Consider the following 12,599-nt stretch of genomic DNA (forward strand, 5'->3'; position numbering starts at 1 on the left):
AGAAAAGAAGAAGAATTTGATGATAATTTACAAATTGGCTAGAGGAATGAAAAAGTAAGAATCATCAAATTCTAACATGATTCACTAACACCATTATTTTTTTAATCAATGTATATTTTGAGCGATTTGAACTTGTTAAAGATGCTTAAAATTTTCTTAACACATGGTATAACTCTACTACATTTGCTCATTAATATCATATTTTGATCACTTTATCTCGTTTTCGTTAAGAACTAGGTCAGTTAATTGATGATTTTCATTCTAAAATGCAACATTTATGGGACATGCTTAAAAATTTAGAGCCAAAATTTAAAGATGAAAGTGATGTTGGTAATTTTATTACTTATCGAAACCAAATTCGCCTTATTCAATTTCTAATGATGCTTCGGGATGAATTTGAGAAAACTAAATCTTCACTTTTACATCGATATCTCTTACCGACTATGGATAATACTCTTATGGAATTAATACTTAAAGAAACTCGATTAGGTATGAGTTAGACTCATATTATTGATACTATTGTTGCTGTTATTCCTTATAAAAGTACTAGCTCTACTTTTCACAAGTCTTATTCATGATGTGGGAGGACTAATTATCACGTTCAAAAATGTGAAGCTAAATATCATTATAACGATAATCTAATTTATTATCCTCGCACTAACAAAACTGCTGTGGCAATAACCACTAAACCAAACACTTCTTAGTCTTCTTTTGAGACCATTATAATCTCCACCACTGATCTTTATACTTTATTTAATCAAGTATTATCTCAATCTCATATTCCTGCCATGTCTGCTACCACATCAAGTAATGTTTAGTTGTTTGATACTATATGTGAAAATCATATGACTACTGACTCTTCTTTGTTCAAAAGTAAGATAATTGTATTTAAAGGTCCAATCATTAAAATAGCAAATGGATCTGTCTTAAAAGTCAGCCACATTGGTAATATTGAAACCTCAAAACTATGTATATTTGATACTTACCTTGTTCTTATTCTTGTCTTAAATTTACTTTCTATTGGCCAAGTTTGTGACATTGGTTTTGACTTACATTTTTTACAATGATATAGTTGTATTGTGCAAGAACCTCAAACAAGTCAGAAAGTTAGGACATGATGTAAGCTTGGAACACTGTTTAAGCTTGAAACTTTGAAAATTCACAACATTTGCTTACTGTTGTTACATCTCAAACAACCAACTCTTCAATTCTTTAGATTTTTGACATTCTAGGCTATGACATGTATCTATTTCTCAAATAAAGTCACGTGCTTCCACTGGTGTCTTAGGTAATATTTTTCATGATATTTTTATTATTTAGCTTGTCAACTTGGAAAGCAAAGTGCTTTACCTTTTAATAAAAATGATTCTATCTCATCTGTTCTTTTTTATTTAGTCTATTATGATATTTGGGGTTCAGCTCCCACACCAACCTTAGGAGATTCACGTTACTTTGTTATATTTATTGATGATTTCTTTTATTATACTTGGATATATTTATTCAAACAAATAATTGACTTTTTATCCATTTTTTGTGAATTCAATAACATGATACAAATTCAATTTTTTAGAAAAATAAAAATTTTCAAGTCTGACAATGATGCTGAATATACAAAAATTGAGTTTCATAACTTGTTAAAGGACTATAGGACTCTTTGTCATAGGTCTTGCCTATATACTTCACAACAAAATCGTTGAGCTAAAAGAAAACATCATTATATTTTTTACACAGTTCGTGCCATTCTCATTTTCTCGTTTTTCTTGAACACTTTTAAGGTGATGGTACTCTTACTATTTTTTTCACACTAGTATTAGGCACACGGTATCTCTATAAATGTCTATATAATGAGATACCTGATTATCATTCTTTCAAATTTTTTGGATGTGCTTACTTTGTTCTACTTTATACTCATGAAAGGACTAAACTTGAGTCTAAAGCTAGATTGTGTTGTTTTCTAGGTTTTGGTATATAACACAAGAGATATAGGTGTTATGATCTAGTGTCTAAACGTCTTCACATCTCAAGACATGAAGTTTTTTGGGAACATAAAAAGTTCACTAGTTTGTCCTCATTACATTCACCATGTTTTTTTTTTATGTTTTTTTACAAATTCATCTTTTGATTTTTCTTCAAATAAAAAAACTATTATAGATACTTTTGACTCAAACAATGATCCATCTTCTTCCACTCCTTCTATGTCTGATTTGACTGAGGCTCCTGTTGATACAGTTGTCCCTTCACCATACATACTGCCTCTACTTCATCGTTTCACCCAGGTAAAGAAACCTAAGACTCAACTTCATGATTTTCATTGTTATTATGCTTTAGTCATGTTACATGAACCTCATAATTTTTATGAAGCTGTCTCTAATCCTATGTGGCAGTAAGCAATGGTAGATGAGCCTCAGGCTCTTGAAAAAACTCATACTTGAGACATTGTTAAACGACCTTTTAATAAGTCAATGATTAATTATAAATGGGTTTACAATATCAAATCTAGATCTTATGGGTTAGTGAAACATTACAAAACTTGTCTTCTTGCTCAAAGATTTACACAAGAATATGGCATTGACTATGAAGAGACTTTTACCCTATTGCATGTCTCACATCTGTTCATTCATTATTAGTTATTGTCATAGCTAGAAAGTGGCCAACCTTTCAAATGGATATTAAAAATACCTTCTTGAATGGTGATCTCACCGAAAAAGTTTATATGAAGTCACATCATGTTCATCTGTAACTTTCAACATGGTCTGTCATCTTTTACGTGCTTTATATGGTCTTAAACAAAACCCTAGAGCTTGGTTCTCAAAGTTTAATATCACTATTGCACAACTTGATTTTACATCTAATAATAATGATTCTATCCTTTTTACTTAAACTATTAAAAATGGTACTACTCTTCTCTTACTTTATGTGGATGACATGATCATTACGGGTAATGATGTAAATGGTATTCAAGATTTGAAGACTTTTCTTCATTCTAAGTTAGAGATGAAAGATTTTGGTTTTTTAAGTTATTTTTTAAGCCTTAAAGTCATTAATGATTCTACTGGTTTAATTTGTCTTAAACAAAGTATACTTATGATTTTATTTCTCGAACAGATTTAACTAATAGCAAGATTGCATCATCACCACTTGAACAGAATTTAAAGCTTTCTCCTTCTGTGGTACACCACTTTCAGACTTTTTTTTATATCAAACTCTGGTGAGTAGTGTTGTATACTTAACAGTTATTCATCTAAATATTGCCTATGCTGTTCATTTGGTTAGTCAATTTCTGTTTGCTCATCGATCTACTCATTTTGCTACTATTTTAAGATCTTAAGATATGTCAAGGGTACTATATTTCGTGATTTGCATTTTTTCTCTAGTTCTTCTTTGGACTTGCATTGTTATTATGATGCTGATTAGGCAAGATATCCTATTGATCGTCGTTCTACCACATACTATTGTTTCTTTGTTAGTTCTTTTTTTATTTCTTGACGAAATAAAAAATAAACTATGGTGTCTTGCTCTAGCATTAAAACTACGTATCGAGCTCTTACAAATGTCATATCAGAACTTTTATGATTACAATGGCTACTTTAAGATACGAGTGTTTATCATCACTCTAATACTCCTATATTTTGTAACAATCAAAATGCCATTTAGATAGCTCACAATAATATTTTTCATGAGTATACTAAACATATTAAAATTGACTGTCACTTCATTCATCACTATCTAATCACTTAAACTCTTCGACTTGTTCATGTACCAATGCTGATCAAAAAGCATATATGTTCACCAAATTACATCTACTAGGTCAATTTTTTATCCAAGTTTTCAAACTCAAGTTGGCCTTTACATTATCATCTTAAGTTTGCAAAGAGGTGTCAATGATATTATAGTAATATTATGATAATATTCTAGATTAATGATATTATTTTAGTAATATTTCAGTAATATTTTTAATTGATTTGATATTAATTTAAATATTGATTAGGAGATTATAAGAATTGATTTAGTCATTATTTCTATTTATTGTATTTTTTATTTTGTAACAGTTTACCTCTATATAAATAGGCTGTAAACTTTACTATAAAACACAAGTCATTACAATAAAGTTTTCAACATTTTTTTTTTCTTTTTCACATGATTTGGCTTTTTTTCTTTGGTATTTTAAATGGAGAGTATTGTTCATGATTAAATAAGGCACCACATCACTAAAATTACAAAAAATTACTTTAAGTATGTATTTGATATATAAAATTATAATAAAATAAAATAATATTATAAATATATTTAGATTTAATAATGTCATCTTATTTTATATTTAATATTTATAAATATTATGATAAAATAATTTTTTTATTAATTAAAATTATTTTTTTTCAAAATTTATAAAATTTAAATTATTGATATAATTTTTAACGTTATAATAAGATATGTAAGTTCAATTTCAATGATTAAAAATAATTTTTTTCACTTTGAAAAAATTAAATCATCTTATACCAAAAAAATGATTAATTCTCATTATAATCATATCTCTTTCTTTAAATATAAATCAAATATAATAAAAATAATTACCATCTTATCTTATCTTTTTCTTATACATTATAACCTAGGTACTCCACGTCATCAACCAATTTTAACGACAAAAGGGTGAATAAATTAACGGCAATTTATTCACACGTTAAAATACAGTCATAGTTGTTTTATTCTCTTTTCTCCTTTTTCATCAACAAGTTGAAAAAAACCTAAAACCTCAAACACAAATTCATATTGTCCTGCTTCTTGATTTCCAGTCTAACCTTCACTCATTCCCCTTAAAACCCAAATGTCAACTGTAAAAGCCTTCTCACAGTTCCACCTTTAGACTGCTAGCCAATAATTTCGCTTTAAATGGTTCATTATAACTCAAAGGCTTAGACAACTTATATGTAATTTTTAAGGTGAAATTTGTAAATTTTTTAAAAAATAATTTAATAAAAACTTTAATAAACTCGTCCCTCCTGTGGAATGCCAAAAGGAGAGAAGTCGGATCCCACGTTACATAATAACTTGCTTTTATTTTGTTAATATTTGATTTCTTTATATATTTTAGTTTTAATTATTTTTTAATGAATTAGTTTTTAATATTTACATGTTGATGTATATATGCTATATGATTAATATTTGCTAAAAACTTTTATCCATTCTTCTAATTGTTACTTTATTGCATTTCTTATATATATATATATATATATATGAAAATTGATCAATTTACATCAATGTAAAATATTTTAATTTTACATTTTTTTAATTATTGATTTTAACATATCTAAATAATGAAAAAACAATTTAAAAAAATAATAATTTAGTCTTATCTTTTAAATTTATTAAAATCAATGATTAAAAGAAATACAAAATTAAAAAATTTTATATTGTGTATAAGTTAATCTCTTCTTAATATATATATATATATATGGTATTATTTGTTGTGTATTAGGATGTGAAGAAAATGTGCATAAAGGAATGAAATTTATCGATTTCTTTTTTAAATGTGCAAAGATATGAGAATTTAAATTCTGATTATAAGAATAAAAAATTCAATACTTTAATAATTGATCGATTGCTAGCAAAAATGAACATTTTATTTTTAAAAAAAAATATGAGGCTATATGTCTCTTAAATAAAAATTCTATTAGTATTTCTTTTTCCTTTATGTGTTTGCTATTATTCTTGTATAAAAAAATACTCCATGTTATTCACTTATCATATTAATTATCAATTTAACCAATACATTTGTCAAATATATTATTCCTGTCGATGCCACGACCACGAGACTTCGCAAGTGGTGCATTGATGTCAACCTCCAAGTCTAAATGAAGATCTCTTAACCTCCAAGATGCTTTCTGTATCTTTAATTCCATGATTCAAATGCGACCCTTGCCTTCTACAGGTGCATTCAACCATCTGCTTGGGGCTATCTTCAGGATGAAACAAAACATTATTCCAATATCTGACCTGATATTTTTACAATGCCCACTTTGATGAATTCCTTGAGCAATTTGAATAAGGTAAACTTGAGTGTCTCTGCATATTATTATGATTATTCTTTCTCAGTAGGCCTTTGAGAGCTAATCCAATAGATAAACTAAAAATGTATCTCGAAAAATTTTGACACCAACTAAATGATCGATCTTACTGTAATAACTAAAATTATTAGTATAATCATCAATATTTTTATTGGTATCATTTCTCGTTTCATTCATATTAATATTTTCAATAGTACTAAATTTTAATGAATTTTGTATGTTTAGTTTGTGTCAGGTTAAGAAGGCATATATGTTATTATTTAAACAACATTTTTCTAAATTTATTCATTATTATTATTATTATTATTTTGTAAAAGACATGTTGAATATGTCTTAGTTTATTAACAAACTAAATAGGATATGTTTGGATGGGAAAGTCCAGTGGAAACGTGGCTAATTGGGGTGCATTGCATTGTCTCACCCGTCCAAACGTGGCCTTAGTTTTGTCATTAAAATTTTTAATTAGAAATTAGACCTTCACATTTAAAAAAATATTAATACAAAATTAAAACTATCAACGAAGAATTTAACTATATTATTATCTTTCTATTGATAACTTAATAAAAAGTTAAAATTATTATCATAACATATAGATCCGTAAATTTATAGCTAGACTTAATAAAAGGAGTCACCACCAATATTTTTTTATCTAGGTGTGATTGGCCACCTAAGGAATATTAATGGTAAAGAGCTCCTAAGCTTGACTAAGGGTCCCTAAAAAAATATGTTCAGGTCTACAAATCAAAACAGGACTCGAGAGTGTACCATTTTATTTTAAATTTATCATAAGATCTCGATTCTAATGGTCTTAACTTTTTATGTTGAAATATTAAAAATAATTCTTAAGATTCTTCCATCAATCTGGTAGAATTTTTAAAAATATTCTCTCACCTCAAGGGTATTCAAAAATCCTATTTATTTTCTTGAAGATGCTCTATCATTGAAAAAATGTTTATTTATTATTTTTTTATCAAAAATATATATAATTATTCCACCATTTGGGCCAAATTAGAAATATTTTCTGTTTTTGAATTTCTAAATTTTTCACTATTTAGGCCTATTTAGAAATTCTTTTTTTTTTTGTTGGATTTTTAAATTTTTCACCATTTGAGCCTATTTAGAAATTCTTTTTACTTTTTTTTGTTTTAAAAAATAATAATATGACAATTATTTTTTATTGAAATTCCATTTAAATTCTTATACTATTTGTGACAAATTTTAAAAAAATTCTTAGAGATTTCTTAGGAATTTACTATTTAAAATTTCTAAGGATCTCATCATTGGACAATTATCATATACTTTCAACTAAAATTTTGTTTGAAAAAGAATAAAATTACTTTTATTGAAATTTCATCTAAATTATTTCACTATTTAGGACAAATTTATAGCAAATTTCTCACCTAAAAATTTCTTAAAAATTTACCATTTGAAATTTTTAAGAATCTCATCCTTGGGTAATTTATATTTAATTTCAAAATTTTTATTATACTTTTTTATTTTTTATTATATTTTTTTGTTTTGAAAATAAATATTAATTATTATTATTATTAAAACTTTATCTAAATTATTTCACAATTTGAGATAAATTGAGACAAAAATTTTCACCTAAGAATTTTATAAAAATTTATCATTAGAAATTTCTATAAATTTCATCATTAGATAATCAATATTTATTTTCAAATTTTATTTTATTTATTTATTATTAAATTAAATCATGCAAAAATACTTAAAAAATAAACAAAAAAAATAAAAAAATGAAATGGCTCAGCTTAGCGGTTGAAATTCGGATTGGCTTGAGACAAAAACAACAGCTCAAAAGCGCGTTTTAGGGGCGTGACTTGGCTCGGTTTAGCTGGAGTGGATTGCATTGCATTGTCTCACCCATCCAAACGTGGCCTTAGCTTTGTCATTAAAATTTTTAATTAGAAATTAGACCTTCACATTTAAAAAAATATTAATACAAAATTAAAACTATCAATGAATAATTTAACTATATTATTATCTTTCTATTAATAACTTAATAAAAAGTTAAAATTATTATCATAACATATAGATCCGTAAATCTATAGCTAGACTTAATAAAAGGAGTCACCACCAATATTATTTTATCTAGGTGTGATTGATCACCTAAGGAATATATATCTTTAAGGAGCTCCTAAGCTTGATTAAGGATCCCTAAAAAAATAGGTCAAGGTCTACAAATCAGAACATGACTCAGGAGTGTACCATTTTATTTTAAATTTATCTTAAGGTCTCGATTCTAATGGTCTTAACTTTTTATGTTGAAATATTGAAAATAATTCTTAAGATTCTTTCATCAATCTGGTAGAATTTTTAAAAATATTCTCTCATTTCAAGGGTATTCAAGAATTCTATTTATTTTCTTTGAGAGGCTCCGTCATAAAAAAATGTTTATTTATTTATTTTTTGTCAAAAATATATATAATTATTCCACCATTTGGGCCAAATTAAAAATATTTTCTGTTTTTGAATTTCTAAATTTTTTTACTATTTAGGTCTATTAAGAAATTCTCTTTTTTTTTTGTTGGATTTCTAAATTTTTCACCATTTGAGTCAATTTAGAAAAATTTTCTTTTTTTTTTTTGAAATTTCTAAATTTTTCACAATGCGGGCCTATTTAGGAATTCTTTTTACTTTTTTTTATGTTTTCGAAAAAAAATAATATGACAATTATTTTTTATTGAAATTTCTTTTAAATTCTTATACTATTTGGGACAAATTTAAAAAAATTTCTTAGAGATTTCTTAGGAATTTACCATTTGAAATTTCTAAGGATTTCATCATTGGATAATTATCATATATTTTCAACCAAAATTTTATTTGGAAATGAATACAATTACTTTTATTAAAATTTATCTAAATTATTTCACCATTTGAGACAAATTTAGAGTAAATTTCTTACCTAAAAATTTCTTAGAAATTTATTATTTGAAAGTTTTAAGAATCTTATCATTGGGTAATTTATATTTAATTTCAAAATTTTTATTATATTTTTTTTGTTTTAAAAATAAATATTAATTATTGTTATTAAAACTTTATCTAAATTATTTCACAATTTGAGATAAATTTAGACAAAATTTTTCACTTAAGAATTTTATAGAAATTTACCATTAAAAATTTCTATAAATTTCATCATTGGATAATCAATATTTATTCTCAAAATTTATTTTATTTATTAAATTATTTATTTTATTTATTAAATTAAATCATGCAAAAATACTTAAAAAATAAACACATAAAAAAATTAAAAAAATGAAACGGCTCAACTTAGTGGTTGGAATTCGGATTGGCTTGAGGTAGAAACAACGGCTTGAAAGCGCAGCTTAGGGGCGCGACTTGGCTCGATTTAGTTGGAATGGATTGGTTGGAATGCAGGTCGACGGAGTAGGTCACGATCAGGTTAGGTTGATCCGAATAGAAACGCGTAGATCCTGGGGGTTTCTTAATGCCAAAACGACGTTGTTTTGCGATGGCATAAAAGGCTAAATCCAGGCTTTTTACTAGATCTCCCTTGTTCCCTCTCTCTCTCTTCCTTTTTCTTTCCTCTCCTCTTCTCTCTATGAACCCAGAATCCAATTGAATGTTCCACTGAAAACTATAAAAAGCTACCCAAAACTGGAAAATTATGTCAAAAAAATTCAAGTTTTATTAGAAATTTTGCCAGAACCTGAAAAATTTTTAAAAATTTTCCAACAAAAAAAAACTACCAAAAATTTTGAAAAAATTTAAAAATTTCCTAAAAATTCTATAATTGCTTCTACTTTCTAAACATTTTTTGTTCTTATTTTTTACTTCTGTTTTCTCTGTTCATGTTTCCCTTTTGGCCTCTAATTAGTGGGTATTTATAGAGTTTAATCAGAAGAATTTTTGATTAACTCTAACTCAGACTTTGATAATAATCCTGCCCTATCCCATAGAAATTCAGTTCATACACGACTTTGCCACCACTTTAATCCCAGACAGAACCTTTTTCTTTTTTATTTTATTTTATTTTATTTTAATCATTATCTAACAAAAATTAATGAATAAAAAAAGATAAACAATAAAGAAAAAAATTAGAACAATAAAATAAATAATGAATGATAGATAAACCTATAGCTCTCAGGCTTGATCATTGACCCCATTGGATCAGGACCAATTGATCTGGGTCTGTATCAAATTGAGTGTCTATAGCTATACTTCTTTGTGCATTTTTTGTGAAACAAAAATTACACAAAGACGTAGACACCCTGCACGTGATCATTCAATATATTTGCTTTTTTTTTTATGATAACCAAACACTATAACTGATTGAATGACATAAGGCTCCTCTAAGTAAAGGCTTACAACTTTGAAAAAATAAATACAGCTCCTTTAAATAGAGGCTCAATAACTTTTGAAAAATAAATAAAGCTCCTTTAAATAAAAGCACAACGACTTTGAAAAATAAATGCTCCTCTAAACAGAAACACCACAACTTTGAAAAATAAAATGCTCTTTGACAATCATGTCCAGAAGAGTCATAGATTGTGTTTAAAGAAATTTTAAGAGATTATGCCCAAAGGTCTTATAAATCGTTCCTAATACTGATAAATACCTTTTTTCAAGGATTAAAATCTTACCTCATAAGCTTCTTTCCAAACAAGAATTTGAAACTTTTTCATCGAAAAGTCTTCATATCTATCTTTTTCACGTGGGATCTTGAAATATCCCTACTTTTTAAATTCATGCACTAGATCTTCTCACATGCAGCATATGTTATGCACTAGACATTGAAAAATGCAATGTATGCTATGCAAATGCTGGTTAATTAATTCCCATTCAATTGAGGTACTCAAGTTTTTCAAGCTCTTTTCTTGGGCCCCAAACCCCTTGATCCTTAGGTGGTAAGACCAAATCAATGTAATTCTCAATCATCCATCTCATTTTCTTATATTTTTAAAGAAATTCTTTTTCAAATTCACTGTCCTTATCAAGAATTGAACATTTCATATTTACCTTTATCACTCTCAATCTTTCCAATGTAATGTAGAAATTTTCATGCTATTATTCATTTATCAATCATTATTTCAACCTTAAAAAGTAAGAATGCAATCACCCATTCCTTCTATTACAAGGTAGTAAAGAGAAAAGAGTAAGAATGGCTAGGAAATAATCAATAAAAAGATAAACACAAAGAATAAAGTGAAATATCTTTTATTAGCAAAATGATAGCAAACTTTGGCCAATGTGAAAAGAAAAGAATTACAATGATGGTTATAGGGAGCCAATGCTTAAAAATAAATAATCAGACAATTGTGATAACATATCTTGAAGTTCTTTTCAAAAAATTCAACCCTTCGATGCACTTAACAACTTAGAGCTCTTCAAAATATACTAGCCTTCATGCTAGTAAATTTTTAAATTCGAAGTTACATTCTCCTTATCTAAGCAACATTTTCAAGTTTTTAACTTAAATAAACTCCCTTTGACTCAAACTGTCTTCTTGGGGTTTTTGACTTGAGTCCTCTTTTTTTATTTTTTTATTTTTTATCTTTTTTATCTTTTTTTTGTTTGTTTTTGGTTTGTTTTTTTTTATTTTTTTAAGCATAGTATTTTTTCACAGCATCAGATAGGATAAGGCAGATCATTTCCATTTATCTTAACCAATATCAACGCTTCACCCGAGAAAGCTCGTTTCACCACATATGACATTTCTCAATTTGGAGTCCATTTGCCCTTATTATCATGCTGGCTTGAGAGAATTCTTTTCAATACCAACTCCCCTTCTCAAAAGCAATGAGGTTGAACCTTTTTATCATAAACCCTCATTATTCTTTTTTGATAAAATTGATCATGGTACAGTGATGTCAATATTTTTTTAATGAAATTCAACTATTCATAGTGCTCTCAAATCCATTCAGGCTCTTTCAGTTCAACTTTCTTTAGAACCCTCAAAGATAAGATTTTTACTTCCACTGGTAGTATAGCTTTCATCCCATAAATCAAGAAAAATGAGGTTGCCTTAGTAGAGGTACGCGCTGATGTTCGATAAGCATGCAACACAAATGGTAACTTTTTATGTCAATATTTATAAGTCTCGATCATCTTTTCAAGAATTTTTTTTATATTCTTATTAGCTTCTTCAACTGTCCTATTCATTTTCAGACGGTATGATGTTGAATTATGATGCTTGATCTTGTATTGAGCATATATTTTTACATCATCTTACTATTCAGATTCTTGGTATTATTTGAAATGATTCTCTTTGAAAGTTCATATTTGTAAATGATCTCTTTTTTTATGAACTTACAGACTATAGATCATGTCACACTTTCAAATGATGCTGTTTCACCTATTTCATAAAATAATCTATCATCATGAAGATGAACCTATGCCCATTAGAAGCCTTTGGGGTAATAGGATCAATGACATCCATGCCCCTACATAGAGAATGACTGGGTGATGCCAAAATATGTAAAACAAATGGCGAAGCATGAATTTTATCAGCATAGATCTGACACTTATGATATTTTTTAGCATAGTCAAAACAGTTGT

This window comes from Durio zibethinus, chromosome 22 (assembly GCF_047325235.1).
Source record: "Durio zibethinus cultivar Kanyao isolate XHJ-2024 chromosome 22, ASM4732523v1, whole genome shotgun sequence".
NCBI lineage: Eukaryota > Viridiplantae > Streptophyta > Magnoliopsida > Malvales > Malvaceae > Durio > Durio zibethinus.